At 42.5% G+C, this 18,918-nt stretch overlaps 2 long non-coding RNA genes across 2 annotated transcripts in view; both read left to right on the top strand.

Moving 5' to 3' along the window:
* LOC143706765 (uncharacterized) overlaps positions 1 to 18,918 on the top strand; it is a 613,694-nt gene that overhangs the window by 137,252 nt on the left and 457,524 nt on the right. The gene's annotated exons all lie outside the window — the stretch shown is intronic.
* On the top strand, positions 14,000 to 18,137 carry LOC143707235 (uncharacterized). Its single transcript, XR_013193120.1, has 2 exons — positions 14,000 to 15,151; positions 17,927 to 18,137. It is a non-coding gene; the product is annotated as an uncharacterized LOC143707235 (long non-coding RNA).

The raw sequence follows: 18,918 nt of genomic DNA, 5'->3' as shown, positions 1-18,918 counted from the left end.
AGTCAACAAACACGGTAATGTCTTCTCCTGTTATTGTCACTTGCACTTCATATCACATGTATATTATAGCCCTCTCTGTCAGCAATATATAATTTACATGTGATGAATGCAGGGAGACAGTCAGGCTGACGGAGAAGATTTCAGAACTAGAGACACACATTCAAACTTTAATTGAGGGTAGTAAGAGTGCAAGGGCTTTAGATACTTCTTTGGATGCGACTAGCTTAGTGAACTCTCTACATTGTTTTGTTACGGCTGTAGAGCCCGTGCAGCAGGTCAACTGGGTGACCGTGAGACGCTGTAGTCGCGGGACAAAACACCGCTCTTCCGTTCCGATTACAACATTAAACAGGTTCTCCCCACAAAGTGAAACACCTACTGAAAATCCTGTTGAATGTGCGCTAGTTATTGGCGATTCTATTACACAGAACATGAAAATAGAGACCCCAGCCACCATAGTCACATGTTTGCCGGGAGCCAGAGCACCTGACATCCAGCAAAATTTAAAAGTAATGGCTATTGCTAATCGTAAATTCTCTAAAATGATTATTCACGTTAGGCTTGCTACGATAGTCGGTGTTACCGGTGTTACACGATGTTCAGTCGCAACACCGGTTTCATCACTTGCCCACCGCGGCACCACAAAAAAAAAAGGTTTAAATCGTTAAAAATATTTAACGCAATTACGCAGTATCCATTAAGTCCTGCCTATTACACACACACACACACGACCCACAAAAAAGACGCGCGTAAGTATCGAGTTCTCTTTCGGGAATAAACAAACCATAACACACACAAATTATGCCAAAATGTCTGTTTTGTCGAGTGTCCTCATAAGAGCAGTCTTCAATGATTGTAGAGATTTGTGAGAAAATGGGACGCGTGTCAGATTGCATCTCTGTCAGCAGCGGCTGGTCATAAAGTATCATTAATGTCATTCAAAGAACAAAGGTAAGAGAGTAAATTACTCACTCAGACCCGGTGCCAGGAGGATTATTATACCAGTAGCCTAATTATCATGAATGCATTCCGCTATCTTTTAACACATCTTCGGCGAACGGCTTCTTCACACAAAAGAAAAACTCTTCATGAAGTGCAGTGAAATTCAGCGACCTATGGCGTTTCCTGATTGATCGAGGTTGTTTTTTAATTTTTATTTTATACGTTTAATTCACATGAGCTCTAAGCGCATGCTTTGTCAGACAAAAATGATGGATTTTGATTGGTCAGATCGCATGTCAATAAAACTCCCTGCGAAGGATGAATTGATGCTATTTTAAAAGTGTAAGTGAAGTGCACACTGCTGCACCAGCTTTTTATAAGCGAAGTAAAAAAAAAAATTACCGGTATTACCGGTGTTGTCACACGTCGATTAACCGGTGGGAAAATATCCTCACCGTCACATCCCTAATTCACGTCGGCACTAATGATGATCGACTTCGTCAGTCGGAGATCACTAAAATTAATGTTAAAGAGGTGTGTGAACTCGCAAGTACGATGTCAGGCACTGTAATTTGTTCTGGCCCCCTCCCTGTTCGCCAGAGTGATGAGAGACTGTCTTCTGGCTAATGGCTGGCTGTCTAAGTGGTGTCCACAAAATAATATAGGGTTCATAGACAATTGGAAAGGTTTTTGGGGCAGACCTGACCTGTTGAACAGAGATGGCATTCATCCCTCCTGGGATGGTGCTACTATTCTTTCTAGTAATATGGCACATAATCTTAAAGCTCAAACATGACAATCTGGGGCTCAGGTCAGGAAGCAGACAGGCTGGCTAAACCAACCGTCTGCTAGCTGTCTCACGTCACTGAGGTCAGATAAATCCTATCACATAGAGACTCTTTCACCTAGATATCGTCATATAGAGACTGTGTCTGTTCTCTGAATTAGGACATACAAAAAACTCCTAAACCCATTTAAGGGTAAAAATTGAATTGATGTTCAACAAATAAAAAACAGATATAACAAAGATGAACAAATGATTCGGTTTACTGAATATTCGATCCCATACTTCAAAAGCACTTATTGTTAATGATATGATTACAGATTACAACCTAGATGTGCTGTGTTTGACAGAAACCTGGCTAAAACCAGACGATTACATTACTTCAAATTAGTCCACCCCGCAAGATTACTGTTATAAACATGAGCCTCGTCTGAAAGACAAAGGGGGAGGTGTTTCTGTAATTTATAGTAACATCTTCAGAATTACTGAGAAGTCTTGTTTTAAATATCATTATTTTGATGTGTTGGTGCTTAATGTAACACTATCTAGTGTAAATGATAAATCATGTTTGAGATTTGTGCTGGCTACTGTATACAGGCACTCAGGGCACCATACAGACTTTATTAAAGAATTTGCTGATTTTCTATCAGAGTTAGTACTGCCTGCAGATAAAGTTCTAATTGTTGGTGATTTTAATATACATGTAGATAATGAAAAAGATGCTTTAGGATTGGCATTTAAAGACATTGGCGTTGGACAACACGTGTCAGGGCCTACTCATTGTCGTAATCATAGTTTAGATCGAATATTATCACATGGAATCAATGTTGATGCCGTTGAAATTCTACAGCAGAGTGATGACACCTGAGATCATTTTCTAGTCTTGTGTATACTTCAGACTGTTATCTTGTCTATACTTCAGAAGTTGACTCCGTGTTACAAATGTGTTAGACCTATCACTTCTGCTACTAAAGATTGCTTTATTAATAATATTCCTGATCAGTTTAGCTTAGAAGAACTCAATATTGCTACAGAAACTTTTGACTGTCTCTTTTCCGGCACTTTAGACACAGTTGCTCCTTTGCGCTTAAAGAAGATTAAAGAAAATAGGGTAACACTTTACAATACGGGTGCACTAATATGCATTAATTCATGATTAACTAATGCACAGATAATTATGAGTTAATGTATGATTCATGAGGAACTAAACCATTAATTAATTCTTACTGCATCAGCAACTAATAAAGAGTCTATATGATTAATAGATTAAGTAATACATGAATTGATATTAATTCAATGTGTCATTGTGTGTTAATTCCTTAATAACATATTTATTAACTAATAGTGTAAATATAGAAAAGAACCACCGCTCATCCGTCAAAAATCTGTCTTGTAGAGAGGTGCTGCTACATTAAATCATCAGGAATTGTAAAAATACAGCAGCCGCACACTCAAAACACTGTGCGAAATCAATTTTAATACAAAATAAAACATTAAAATTGATTTTGCACAGTGTTTTGAGTGTGCGGCTGCTGTATTTTTACAATTAACTAATAGTGTAAATTAATGTGTTAATTACCACATTTAGTCAAAGCTATGCACTTCAACTACCAGTTGTGTGCTTTAATTAATCATTAGCTAATGATTTGCAAAGGTATCATTATGTTATGACTTTACTTGTTGAGGCACATCATTATTAACTAGTCATTTAGTAATTGTAGTAATTTGCACATGAATTTGCACTAACAATGAAGTAATTAATCATGTATTAATGTGTCCCTGTATTATCTGGAAGTTGAAATACAAGGCTTTGGCTCATTCTGGTAATTAACATATTAATTAACACTATTAGTTAAAAAAATGAGTTATTAGGGAATTTATTCACAATTACCTATTTAATTAATAACAATTCATGTATGAACTAATACATTAACCATACAGACTCTTAATTAGTTCCTAATGTGGTAATCATTAATGAATAGCTTAGACAATCATTAGTTACACATTAATTAATTCAGTATTATCTGTTCATTAGTTAAGCATGAATTAATGCTTATTAGTGCATCCGCATTGTAAAGTGTTACCGAAAATAGTCCAAAGCCGTGGTACAACGAACACACTCAGGCCCTTAAGAGAGCAGCCAGAAAAACTAGAACGCAACTAGAAGAAAAAAACAACACATTTTTCGCATTTCAGGGAAAGAGAGTACGATTGCGTACAAAGAGGCCTTAAAAGCTGCTAAATCTGCTTATGTTTCAACCCTATTAGAAGAAAATAAACAAAACCCTAGGTATTTATTTGAAACAGTTGATAAATTAACTAAAAATAAAGCTTCAATCACAGACGTTTCCAAGTAGCACAGCAGTAATAATTTTATGCACTTCTTTACTTATGTGACAGGTTGAGTATTTTTTTTTAAATATTTGTCTTGCCTTATTAGAAGTAGTTTTCCATTTTTAATGGTTCTGTGTATTTTAATTGAAGACCCGCCCACTGGTGTTGAACAACGGCTTGATATTGAGCACACCTGTGTGGCTCAATCATGGAGGTGCGTCATGTTTTAGTGGCGTGATAAAAAGCCTGTCTAACTGTGCGTTCACACCGGACGCGAATAGCGCGTCAAATTCGCGTCTACCGCGTCTAGTTTGACGTTTGACCACTTTGTGTTACTTCGCGTGTCAAGAGTGAAACTGACGCGCGTAAATTTCGCTTCAAACTTTTGTTTTTTACGCGCGTCAGTTTCACTCTTGACACGCGAGTCAGAGGCGAAAGTTTCAAAAGTTTCGAACCCCGTTGACGGCCATCTTTTTACAAGATGTCTGTTGTTGATCGGTCATTTATCGAGAGAGTCACCACTCTGTATTTGCTCTGGAGAACAGAACAGCGGCCTAGGGATCATCATCGCCGTATTTGGGTCCACCAGACCCTTCTGAGGCGAACCCAGTTCGGCGAGTTTCACCATTTGCTCCAGGAGCTGCGCCTGGATGACGGCCGCTTTCAGCTGTACTTCCGCCTGTCCCGCGCCCAGTTTGATGACCTGTTGTGATGACCAACTACAGGCGCTCTATCCCGGCTGCGGAGCGCCTGTCCATCTGTCTTCGGTTAGTAAATGTATATGATATTTTAAATACAGTATATTCAATATGCTAACATATGCTATCAATGTTTTTTTTAAACTGTGGTACGGTTGGCGCTCTTTCTAGTGATACTCAGTTAACTGACGTAAATATTCTCTTGGCAGACGTGATACTGTCATGTTTCTCTGTATAAACACAGTGATTTTTATAGTGATTCTGAGTTAACTGCTATAACCTAGACATTAAAATATTCTTGGCATACGTGATACTGTCATGTTTCTCTGTATAAACACAGTAATCGTTCTAGTGATACTGAACCTAGAAATTAAAATATTCTCTTGGCAGATATGATACTGTCATGTTTCTCTGTATAAACACAGTGATCTTTATAGTGATTCCGAGTTAACTGCTATAACCTAGACATTAAAATATTCTTGGCATACGTGATACTGTCATGTTTCTCTGTATAAACACAGTCATCTTTCTAGTGATACTGAGTTAACTGGTATAACCAAGACATTAACCTAGAAATTAAATATCACTATCTGTAAGCAATATGACGTTCTTGATTATAGTCTATATGTCATGCTTAATTATTGCCATTTTAATATACCATAAACCATTTAATAGTATACCTGTTGAATGTATAGTTTAATATGTAACTACAAGTGTACTTGTAATAATATTTATAACAATGTTTTCTAGGTTTCTTGCCACTGGGGACTCATTCAGGACGATAGCATCCAGCTACCAGGTTGGTGTCTCCGCAGTGTGCCAGATCGTCGCCCAGGTAGTGACTGCCATCTGGGACTGCCTTGTAGAGGACTACATGGCTGTGCCCACCACCGATGACTGGAGGTCCATCGCAGAGGGATTTCAGGAGCGGTGGAACTTCCCTCTGTGCGTTGGAGCGGTGGATGGGAAGCATGTGGTGCTGAAAGCACCCCCCAACTCAGGATCCCAGTTCCACAACTACAAGGGAACGTTCTCCATCGTTCTGCTTGCAGTTGTGGATGCAAAGTATCGCTTCCGGGTGATCGATATTGGGGGGTACGGCAGGACCAGTGACGGTGGAATTCTGGCAAACTCCGCCTTTGGACAGGCTCTCCGGGCTTGCACTCTTCATTTGCCTCCTGACCACCCTCTACCTGGTGCTGAAGACAGAGGACCCCAGCCTCATGTCTTCGTGGCTGATGAGGCGTTCCCGCTGCGGAGGAACCTCATGCGGCCCTTCCCTGGATGCACGCTTCCTCCAGAGAGGCGTGTCTTCAATTACCGCCTCTCTAGAGCCAGGCTGGTGGTGGAGAACGCCTTTGGCATCCTCTCCTCACAGTGGAGGATGTACCGCCGCCTCATCGAGGTCCACCCTGAAGTTGCGGAGAAGTGCGTGAAGGCGACTTGTGTTCCACAACTTCCACAACTTCATGCGGTATTCGGAAGGGAGAGAGGCACCCTGTGAGGGGCGCGGGGCATGCTGGAGAGGAGCCACTGACAGGTCTGGGTCGAGTTGCAGCCAACAACTCCTCCAGAGAGGCACTCTAGGGGAGGGACGTCTTCATGGAACACTTCTCGGCGGAGGGAGCAGTACCATGGCAGCCGACGGAGTAGCATTTGAAGTCCTCCTCATGACTTCCCCACAACGGCTCTTTTAAGAGCCACCTACAAACCTATAAAGAGCATGTCTTTCTAAAAATAGTTTTCCTCCATTATAATATTTAGTATTTTTTTTCCAGGTTGTCAGCCTCAGTTCCAGGCTGTCAGGTCCACAACATGCACATGTATTAAGTTTAAACTCTGACTAACCTTTACAAAATTACAGGTTTTCCATGTTTGTATACAAGGTAAAATGATTTATTTATTTTTTAATAAATTCAAAATTGTCCAAAAATCAAATTGTTCCAAATTTAGCACAGTATACCTATTTTCCATTGCATAAGTATATAATTTATATTTAAAATTTTCCTTAAGATGAGGCGGCATGCTCTGTACAAAAGCCAGAAGGGATAGGAGGAAGTGCTCGTCTGTGGTTAGTGGCAGTGGCGGTGGCGATGGGGGGGGGTGTTGGAGGTTGCGTCGGAGGTTGCGACAGGAGCGCAAGAAGTCGCTGCTCCACCTCCGACGGACCATCCGGTGACCGCTCACGGGGCCGCCGACGAGCTCTCCTCCTCTGTTGGCCTGTGAAAATAAAAAAATACAACACATGGTGCAATGAGAAGGCAGAAAGATGATACCTGATTTTCATTCTCACAGTGAAGGTTGAAAAATTGCATTTAAACGACAAAATTGTCTAGATATTGTGAGAATAATATCTGTGCCCTTGAGTGACAGATAGTGCTTAACCCTCAGAGCCTGACGTCATCATCGACGACGCCACACGGCACCTCCGATAAATATTTATTTTATTCGACGAGAGATTTATCGATTTTCTTACCGTTTTTTCCAGCAGAAAGCTAACGAGCTAGGCATCAAGGGGGTGTCTTTGGTGTCTTTCTAGCCCTTTACAGAAGGTTTTCTATCCAGCCTGGAACTTGTGCATCCTTTCAGAGTTTTTCAGCAATAAATCCAAACGCTTATATCCAAGTATGAGCCTCTTGATGTCCATAATTTATAAATATTCCGTCATTTTTGCCGCTAGCTCGACGCTAGCTGCCATTTTGGATATCACGTGATGTTTTCACGTGATGGTTGTTGACCAATTACAGGCTGATCCGTCGTAAAAATTGGTGTGCGTCATTACGCAACTTTTGATGCCATGCAGGATGATGGATTTTCAGGAGAACAGAGCTTTTTGACAGATGAGAAACTAGATTACCAGCATAGACCCAGCTGAAGTGCCATTTATTTATTTACTGTAAAAACAGTATTATAGTAGTATAAATGTAGTATAAAAGTATAAAAAGAATATAATAAATAAAATAATAAATAAAATAAATAAAATAGAAATGCAAAGCCACTGGCACCAGTGAATTTCATGAGGCCCAAAACGCCTGGACTTCTTTTGGAAAAATGTAAATAGTTTTGGTTCTGTACAAGTTATAATGTTTATTCCTGTGCTCCAGGACTCTAAAGACATGAACAAACTGTTTTCCAGAGGAAATTGGCTTAGCTTTTATTTATTTGTGTGTGATTTCAATAAATATTTGAGTGATTCAATTTCCGATTTATTTTTTCATTTGTCTTTGTGGTCCCATAACCTATTTTACATTCAGGTGACATCAATGCAACACAAATATGCTGAAAGTTCAATTTGTCCTGAAAAAAAAGAGGTGTGTCAATTGTGCACAAAAGGGTTGATGTTTTACAAGCTTTTTTAGTGAATAACACCAGACGGAAAATGTATTGTAAAAATACCCTTAGGTCTCTGAGGGTTAAATGCATGTGTGATATTGTTTTGAACTTGCTTTAACATATATTAAGTAGTTAAAGTTATACTTCAGACATATACGTAGATAAACATTCAAATGAACAGTAGTTAAAATGTATGCAGATGATTGGTTGCATAGACTGCAATGGATTTGTGTCTGCATTCACAAAAAACGTGCATGTAACATGTTGAAATATTGTTTTTACTATTGCCTTCACAAACCTCTAGGTTCAACAGCAGGGGCTGAGGCACCAGGGACTGGGGAGACAGGAGCAGAAGATGGGGTTCTTTGCCCATCCTCACTCTGATATGGCTCTGTCAAGACAATATTAAATGTTAATACGACACATTGGTAACAATACTCAGAGAGATTACATTTTTTAATCTGTAAACATGACAACATATATGCCTCGTAATATTAGAAACACACCTGTCACTGTCTCCTCTGATTGTTCGGGTTGTCCCTGGTCCTCGAGGTGGTTGTCCTCTCCGATCCGGGCCTCGACCCCCTCCATGTTACTTGTCGTTTCTCTTGGAGTGACGAAGGGGTCAAGGAATCCCAAGATCTGAGAAAACTTCCACCTCTTCCCAGACCCTGCTGCTGACCCACTCCTCTTCTCCATCTCCTTCCTCTTCTCCTTCAGGTACGTGTCTCTGAGGCTTTTCCACATTTTACGGCAGACATCATCTGAATAAACACATTATCTTGTTATTGAAAAGCAGTTGTATATTTGCGGGAAAATAGTTGTAAACTAGCAGCACGGCAGCTTGCTAACTGATTAGTAACTGTCAGGTTCTTTCCATAAAATTTCCAGGAGCCATTCATGGAGTCAACAAAGTGTTATTTTATTGACTGTAACAATTAAGTGCTGGCCACACATTGTGCAAAAATAAAGGGGGAAAAAAAAACACTAACTAATAAATGAGGCAAAAACAGCACATTACTGAGTTCTGGGTCTCAGATGTTTCTCAGGGATCCCTCACCAGAACTAACCCAGCCACAGACATTGATGCTCTTTTAACAATCCAGACCAAACTATTTTGATAATTACAGGGGTACCACAAGACTTCTCATTCCATTACATCAAACATAAAAGGGAAAAATATATATAACAATACACGGACACGAATGAACATAAGAATAACATTTACCATAAAGCAATAAAGAAAATTCACTTAAACATTCATACGCAAAACACCTCCTTTAAACATGTGAATTAACAGACGACCCCAACCCATATTGTCCTAAAAACTACATTTCCCATAATTCCCCATGAGATATATAAAGGACACCAGGAAAAGGCCGCACCCTTTTCATTCCAAACCGTTCCATGCTGCAGTCATGGATCCTGGCGAAACCATGGGTAAGATATACATATAACAAACTTAAATAAAACTTTAAACCCATATTTTGGTTGTGGTTTCATTTACTCTAGCGTGCACTCTAGAAATAAATGGTTATGAACTTTGTTGCTCCTTGATATTTAAACCACTAAAGAGACCACGTAGCTTCTCCAGTTCCAAGGTCTGGGTAACTTATATTTAAACAGACAATTTACATAGAAATTCATAAATAGACCAAAACAAAGACATTAATTCCTTAAATCAAACAAAAATATCAATTTTTACCTACAAAAAAAATGTAAATAAACTAGAACCAATTCAAATGTTCATTCAGGTGTGGCCTTAGCCATCACAGCAACGTTAGCTCAATAACGTGACTCAAAAGTGAAATTTGTATATTTTACAACGCACCAGGTTGTACAATCTCCTCACTAATCTTCTTCCAAGCGAGGTCCTTTTTGAACAGCGGCCTAGGGATCATCATCGCCGTATTTGGGTCCACCAGACCCTTCTGAGGCGAACCCAGTTCGGCGAGTTTCACCATTTGCTCCAGGAGCTGCGCCTGGATGACGGCCGCTTTCAGCTGTACTTCCGCCTGTCCCGCGCCCAGTTTGATGACCTGTTGTGATGACCAACTACAGGCGCTCTATCCCGGCTGCGGAGCGCCTGTCCATCTGTCTTCGGTTAGTAAATGTATATGATATTTTAAATACAGTATATTCAATATGCTAACATATGCTATCAATGTTTTTTTTAAACTGTGGTACGGTTGGCGCTCTTTCTAGTGATACTCAGTTAACTGACGTAAATATTCTCTTGGCAGACGTGATACTGTCATGTTTCTCTGTATAAACACAGTGATTTTTATAGTGATTCTGAGTTAACTGCTATAACCTAGACATTAAAATATTCTTGGCATACGTGATACTGTCATGTTTCTCTGTATAAACACAGTAATCGTTCTAGTGATACTGAACCTAGAAATTAAAATATTCTCTTGGCAGATATGATACAAAGACAAAAGTAAAGCTGAACCGAAGGTAACTAATGTGCCAGGAAATAGGATGGAATCCTATTCTCAGAGAGAAGTAAATCATGAGAGGAATGAGCCAGATCTGAATATCACAGTAAACAAAATTGACTTTGTGGCATTCATTTGTGCGGTGGTGAATGGTACTTCACAAGTGGAAAAGCGATCTGACAAATTAAGGATTATCTTAGGATGTGCTAATAAATTTCTCAAGTTAACAGGAGTTTTAGCAGAGGAGGTGCATGGGATTTTGAAAGCGGAGAAAGGAACTGCTGCCATGGATATGACTCAGAGTAATAATCCTTAGCTGTACATTTACATTTATTCATTTAGCTGACGCTTTTTATCCAAAGCGACTTACAATTGCTATATATGTCAGAGGTTGCACGCCTCTGGAGCAACTAAGTGGTTAAGTGTCTTGCTCATGGACACATTGGTGTCCCACAGTGGATTTGAACCCGGGTCTCTCACACCAAAGGCATGTGTCTTATCCATTGCGCCATCACCACCCCCTGATGGCTGTACGATGTCTTTCCTACTACTACATTGGAATGCTAGGAGTTTAATAGCAAATGGTCAAGAATTTAAAAAACATATATCAGAAATGGAAAACGCACCAGACATCATATGCATTCAAGAGTCATGGTTAAACAATTCTTTGGACTTTAAGATCAATGGATATGTAGTAGAGAGGAAAGACAGAGTAACTGGAAGAGGAGGTGGGTGTGCGACATTTATTAAAGAAGATATAATATATAAGAGAATAAACACAAGTAATAATGTAGAATGTGTCAGTATAGAAGTAATGAGGAGGTATGAAGAAATTAGAATTTCAAACTTTTATAACCCATGCAAAGAAATAAATAATAGTATTCTAGAAGATGTGATGGGTGAGTCACAGGGTAAAGTTATTATATGTGGGGATTTTAATGTACATAATGGTCTATGGGGTAGTAAGAGTACAGACAATAACGGGTTAGTTGTAGAAGAATTTATAGAAGAACACTCGTTAGTATGTTTGAATGATGGGAAATCCGCAAGAATGGATATAGTTAAAGGCGGCTTGTCATGTTTAGATCTCACAGTAACATCAGCTGCATTAGCAGGTAAGTGCACTTAGAGCGTACAAGAGGATAATTTGGGCAGTGATCACTGGCCAATAGTCTGTGAGATTCAGAGTGCAGTACAAAAGCAAAGTTTTAACCAGTGTGCAAGGTGGGGATTTAAACAGGCAAGATGGGAGGAGTTTTGTGGGTTGTGTGAAGAAAATTTCAAAAATATAAAGATGGAAGGGAATATTGAGGAGAGATATAAAAAAGTAGTAAGTGAAATTATTTTAGCAGCGAACCTATCTATACCATTAATAAGAGGCAATGGAAAAAGAAAGAAAAATGTTCCATGGTGGTCTGAAGAATGCACGGTGGCAATTAAAGAAATGAATAAGGCATTCCGGGTTTTAAAAAGGTTAATAACTCAAGATACAGTAATAGATTATCAGAAAAAAGGGCAGCTGCAAGAAAGTGCAAATAGAAAAGCATGGCAGGAGTTCTGTAACACAATTGGGAGAGGGACTGGAATGCATGTGGTATGGAGAATGATAAGAAGAATGAATGGTGTCAATACTCATAAACAAGTTCCTTTAATTGAGGAAGACGGAAAGGTGGCCAGAACAGATAATAAAGATATAAATATTGGCCAAAACATTTGCTAAAGTCCATAGTATTTAAAACTTGAGTGATGCGTTTTTAAAAAGAAGACAAGAGTTAAATAAAATGTATGAGAATGTTTGTATGAAAAAACAAGAAGTTGATAGTAACACGGATAATGATTTTAATCTCTTTGAATTAAAAATTGCTTTTAGTAATTCAAAGGATACAACATCAGGGAGAGACATGATAAGCTATAGAATGTTAAAAAACTTACCGGACGTAGCCATTAAAGTAATACTGGATGTATATAACCAGATATGGAATAAAGGCACCTTACCCAAAGAATGGAAAAATGCAATAGTTATACCAGTAGCAAAACCAGGTAAAGATGCAACAAAATCAAGTTGTTATAGGCCAATTGCTCTTACATCTACAATATGTAAGGTGATGGAAAAATGATAGTAAGAAGATTAAATTATTTTTTGGAGAAAAATGTGATTTTATCATCAGCTCAAAGTGGGTTTAGGAGGAAAAGATCTACAATGGATGCTTTGTTGTAATTTGAAAGTGAGGTTAAAAAAGCTTTAACAATGAATGAAATGAAAGAATCTCTTGTTGCTGTTTTCTTCGATATTGAAAAGGCATATGACACTTTATGGAGGGAGGGACTATTAAGCTAGATAAAATCGGAGTAGGGGGGAGAATGTACAACTGGATATTGGATTTCTTGTTTAAGCATACATTTCAGGTTAGAATAGGGGAAGAAATTTCAACTATGCATCATATTCTGAATGGGACTCCTCAAGGAAGTGTAATCAGTCCAATTTTATTTAACATAATGATTAATGATATTTATGAAAGAGTTAAACCAAGTATGGGAAGGCACTATATGCAGATGATGGTGCAGTGTGGAAAAGAGGTAGAAACTTAGGGAATGTAGTCAAAGGAATACAAGAATCAATAAACAAAGTTGAAAGGTGGTAAGTGGAATGGGGACTAAAGTTGTCAGTATTAAAGACCCAATATATGGTTTTTACTAAGAAAAGGAAAATGGAACAAATGACTTTGAAATTATATGGTCAATTATTAGAAAGAGTGACAGAATTTTAATACCTTGGACTAATATTTGATGGAAAATTAACATGGAATAGACATATTAAGCTAATTGAGAACAAGTGCAAAAGAGTAATAAATTGCATGACTTCAATAGCCAAATATGAGTGGGGAGAAAGGAAAAGCTACTACTACATGTATATCAAGCCTTAATACGGCCTAGTTTAGATTATTGGTGTGCAGTGTATCGTGGTGCAGCAAAATCAGAGCTAAAGAAGTTGGACAACTTACAGGCTAGGGCACTTAGAATCTGTTGTGGAGCAATAAGATCAACTCCTCTAAATGCCATCAGGGTTGAAATGGGGGTGTGGCGGGGGAGGCGTGGTTCAGCGAGGTCTGCGACGACAGAGAGAGTGGAGAGACGAGCGGCGGTAAGTAGGTCAAGTGCAAAATGACTGACACCTGTGTCTCGTTGCAGTAATTGGCATGGGGAGACCGTATAAAAGACAGACTGGAACCAGCGATCGAGGAGAGGTCTCGTGGGAACGTGGGAAGAGGTCTCTGGAGAGGAAATACGAACCATATAGAGTATTTTGAACTGTGAATGAGATTTATGTTCGGCGTGCGCATGTGGCGCAAGAGTGATCTGAGTTTATTGAATAAATTACCCACGAGCCTCAGCCAGCTGACCCCGGTCTCCTTCCTTCTCACACACACAAAAGGAGAAATACAACACTGGTGCCGAAACCCGGGAGGAAGGAGAACGCCGCCGCCAAGATGCAAATTCCGTAAGGAACATCGGGAACGCCATTTGTGGACATCCTCACATCGCTCGCGGGTCTACATCAGGAGAACCACCAAGCCCTGCTGGACTTGCGGTCGGATCAGGAAGGTCGGTTTCAAGCCATGATGCAAGCCCAGCAGGCGGACCGCGAGCTGTTCCGGAGCTTGCTGGACCGGGAGGTTCGGACGGAGCCGGCTTTCCCCAGCTCCATCCCAGCCGCTCACATGTCTCTTACGAAGATGGGTGTCTCTGATGATCCCGAAGCCTTCTTGGACTTGTTCGAGAAAACGGCCGAGGCATGTGAGTGGCCATCAACCAGCTGGCCGGTTCGGCTAATCCCTCTACTGTCGGGGGAAGCCCAGAAGGCTGCTCAACAACTGCCCGTCCAGAAACTCCTGGTATACGCCGATTTGAAACGAGCCATTCTCCAAAGGGTCGGACTCAACCCAGAACAACATCGTCAACGCTTCTGTTAGCTGGAACTGGCGGAAGCAGGCCGACCCTTTGTTTTGGCGCAGCAGCTCCGGGACTCGTGCCGCAAATGGCTGTTGGCCGAATGAAGCGACACCGAGGCTATCATCGACAAGGTGGTACTGGAACAGTTCGTGTCTAGGTTACCGAAGAGGACTGCCCAGTGGGTCCAGTGCCAACGGCCGGCGTCGCTGGATCTGGCCATCCAACTGGCGGAGGATCAACTGGCGGCGTGCTCCGGGGTCGGCGAACCCCTGCCATCCATTTCTCTCTCTCTCTCTCCCCCTGTCTCTCTCTCTTCCCATTCCCCTAAGCCCGTTCCTTTCCCCAGGACCCGCTTCAATGGACCACCGAGGGCACCTCCCCGCTGGAAGGCTGGAGCCGAGGGCCCAGCCGGGTTGCGAGGATCCGTCAGGGGAGGGGGGCCGGGACATCCTGAAGGGCTCAACGCGGTTCCTGCGCTCTCCCCACGCCAATTCCTTGACCCGCTTCCTGCCACTAGAGTGGCGGGCAAGCCTGGGCCGGCCTGTTGGCGTTGCGGGGATCCGGGCCATTTCGTGGACCGCTGCCCGGTCATGGAGGTTGGGACATTGGTCCGGATCCCGGACGTCCCGCAGGCCGCCCCCGATCAAGCCGGGTTATACCAGATACCTGTGAGTATTAAGGGGGGTACCTATCAGGCCTTGGTGGATTCAGGTTGTAACCAGACCTCCATCCATCAAAGCCTGATACAATCCGGGGCATTGGATACGGGGCGCATGGTTAAGGTGAGGTGTGTGCACGGGGATATAGTGGAGTACCCCTTAAAAGCCATCACTATTAAATTCAGGGGACAAAATCATTGTGTGGAGGTCGCAATTACCCCGCGCCTCCGGCATCCGTTAATTTTGGGAACGAATTGGCCAGCTTTTGAACAATTATTGGAATGTTCGACAACGGATGCCTCTGGGAAACAGAAAAGGCGGGGAAGGGGGGCAGGCGCTCAGGTCGGAGAGGCTGTTCCTGGACCCAGCGGAACTGTTTCAGAGGAACCGAGCGGCTTGGCGAGGTTAAACCTCTCCAGTCGCGATGACTTTCCCCTTGAACAGTCCCAAGATGAGACGCTCAAACATGCGTTTGAACAGGTCCGTTCCATCGATGGGCAGATCCTCCAACCTGACCGCACGCTCTCCTATCCTTATTTTGCCGTTATTAAAGACAGGTTGTATCGGGTGACCCAAGACACTCAGACAAAGGAAGATACAACCCAATTGTTAGTACCACGGGGCCGTCGGGAAATGCTTATCCAGATGGCACATTGTAATCCGATGGCGGGGCATCTAGGGATGACAGCTACATTAAATCGTTTAATGACCCGATTCTTCTGGCCGGGCATTCACGAGAACGTGCGCAGGTGGCGCGCGTCGTGTCGGGAATATCAGTTGGTAAACCCACCGGCCGCCCCAGCGCCATTGCGCCCTCTACCTCTTGTGCAGGTCCCCTTCGAGAGAATTGGTATGGACCTCATCGGGCCATTAGAACAATCGGCACGGGGACATCGCTTTGCGTTAGTTATAGTAGTCTACGCAACGCGATATCCCGAAGAAGTGGCTCTGCGCACTATATCAGCTAAGAGTGTGGCAGACGCCCTGTTTCGTTTAATCTCCCATGTGGGAATCCCGAAAGAGATTCTCACGGATCAAGGCACCGCGTTTTTGTCACGCACGTTAAGCGAATTATATGAATTATTGGGCATTAAATCGGTGCGTACCAGTGTCTATTACCCACAAACGGACGGACTGGTCGAACGATTTAATCGCACGTTGAAAACAATGATTCGTAAATTCGTACAGGAAGACGCAAAAAATTGGGACAGGTGGCTAGAACCCCTCTTATTCGCCGTGCGAGAGGTCCTGCAAGCCTCCACGGGGTTTTCCCCCTTTGAGCTTCTTTTTGGACGTCAGCCCCGTGGGGTGTTAGACGTCCTAAAAGAAACTTGGGAGGACGGACGCTCAGATAGCAAAAATGAAATTCAGTATGTCATGGACCTGAGAGCAAAACTCCATACACTGGGGCGGCTCTCTATGGAGAATTTGCTTCAGGCTCAGGACAGACAAAGCCGGCTGTATAACAGGGGAACTAAGCTTCGAGAGTTTGCACCGGGAGATGAAGTGCTCATTTTACTACCAACCTCCAGCTCCAAATTGTTAGCGAAGTGGCAAGGACCCTTTGGGGTCAAACAGCGGATAGGGGATCTCAATTATGAGGTAGTACGAACAGACAGGGGTTATTCACGGCAAATCTACCATCTCAACCTCCTAAAAAATTGGAGTGAGGAGGAGTCAGTGTTGCTTCCGACGGCAGTGAGTGGAGAGGAGGATCTCGGGCCAGAAGCGATCATCAAAGGGAAATCTCTCGCCCTGGCCCCGGGGGGGATCACCTCTCGCCCTCGCAGCTCACTGAGATCACAAGGTTACAAAGAGAGTTTGCAGATGTGTTTTCACCGCTGCCTGGTCGTACTAATCTGATCCAGCCACATATTGAGACGCCGGGCGTGGTGGTTCTCGGCCGGCCATACAGATTGCCTGAACACAAAAAAAGTGGTTCAGACGGAATTGAAGGCAATGCTGGAGATGGGAGTAATTGAGGAGTCCCACAGTGACTGGGCAAGCCCGATAGTTTTAGTTCCTAAAACGGGTGCAGGTAAGGTAAAAGGAGGTGAGGCAGTTCCTGGGGCTGGCGGGATATTACAGAAGGTTTATTCCTGACTATTCGGACCTCACCAGCCCGCTGACTGACCTCACTAAAAAGGAGGTACCAGATACGGTCCAGTGGACGGAGCAGTGCCAACAGGCTTTTACCCAGGTTAAGGCTGCTCTGTGTGGCGGACCGCTCCTGCACTCTCCTAATTTCTCTCTCCCTTTTCTTTTGTAGACTGACGCGCCGGACAGGGGGCTGGACGCTGTCCTGTCCCAGGAGGTGGAGGGGGAGGACCGCCCGGTGCTGTACATTAGTCGTAAGCTCTCAAAGAGAGAGACTAAGTACAGCACCATAGAGAAGGAGTGTTTGGCCATCAGATGGGCGGTCCTCACCCTTCGCTATTACCTTCTGCGGCGGGAGTTCACCCTCTGTTTGGGCCACGCGCCCCTGCAGTGGCTCCACCACATGAAGGACACCAATGGGTGGATCACCCGTTGGTATCTAGCTTTACAGCCTTTTAAGTTCAAGGTGATCCACAGGCCGGGGGTGCAGATGGCTGTGGCTGACTTCCTCTCTAGGAATGTGGGGGGGGCTGCAGGCCGGATAGCTCCCTGGCCTGAGTCGGGCGGTGGGGGTATGTGGCGGGGGAGGCGTGGTTCAGCGAAGTCTGCGACGAGAGAGAGAGTGGAGAGACGAGCGGCGGTAAGTAGGTCAAGTGCAAAATGACTGACACCTGTGTCTCGTTGCAGTAATTGGCGTGGGGAGACCGTATAAAAGACAGACTGGAACCAGCGATCGAGGAGAGAGGGCTGAGGTCTCGTGGGAACGTGGGAAGAGGTCTCTGGAGAGGAAAGACAAACCATATCGAGTATTTTGAACTGTGAATGAGATTTATGTTCGACGTGCGCATGTGGCGCAAGAGTGATCTGAGTTTATTGAATAAATTACCCACGAGCCTCAGCCAGCTGACCCCGGTCTCCTTCCTTCTCTCACACACACAAAAGGGGAAATACAACAGGGGGAGATGCCACTAGATTTAAGAAGGGAAAAGCTTACAATGATGTACTGGGTTAATTTGCAGGGTTGTAATAAGAGACATTGCACACGAGCAATTTTAAATGACTGTTGGGAATATAAGAAGAATAATGGAAATAGTTTTGGATGGAAGTATAAACAATGGGTTAAGGAATGTGGTCTGGAAAATGTAGTTATTTTTCCCAATATGCCATTAAAAGGGGTATGGGATATTCCTGAACCTAATGTTGAAATGAGACTGCTGGAGGATCGGGAGAAAGCAGAAGGAAGATATACTAATAGCTATGAAATCAATGGTTTTATGAGAGAACATTTTTATTCTTGTATACAGATCTATACAGATGGATCTAAACCCCCAGTTGAACAAAAAGTGGGAGTAGGAGTATATATTGCAAAATTTGAGACAAAAATAAGTTTAAGGTTGAGTGAAAAAATGTCTGTGTATTCAACAGAACTAGCTGCTATAATAGTAGGTTTGCAGTGGTTAGAGCAGACTAAGCCAGATAGGATGGCGACTGTAATTTGCTCAGATTCTGCATCAGCACTTAAAAGTATATTGTCAACAAAAACTGACAGAGAAGACCTGATAGTAAAAATGTATTCATTATTATATAGGCTGAACATAGAGGGTATAATTGTATACTTTTGTTGGGTGCCGGCACATATTGGGACAGTAGGAAATGAAATAGCGGATAAATTAGCAAAA

Source organism: Siphateles boraxobius, unplaced genomic scaffold (assembly GCF_051911475.1).
Source record: "Siphateles boraxobius isolate OS27281-9 unplaced genomic scaffold, OSU_SipBor_1 41, whole genome shotgun sequence".
Classification (NCBI taxonomy): domain Eukaryota; kingdom Metazoa; phylum Chordata; class Actinopteri; order Cypriniformes; family Leuciscidae; genus Siphateles; species Siphateles boraxobius.
The sequence above is the reverse complement of the archived record's forward strand: the minus strand, read 5'-3'. Positions and strand labels throughout refer to the sequence as shown.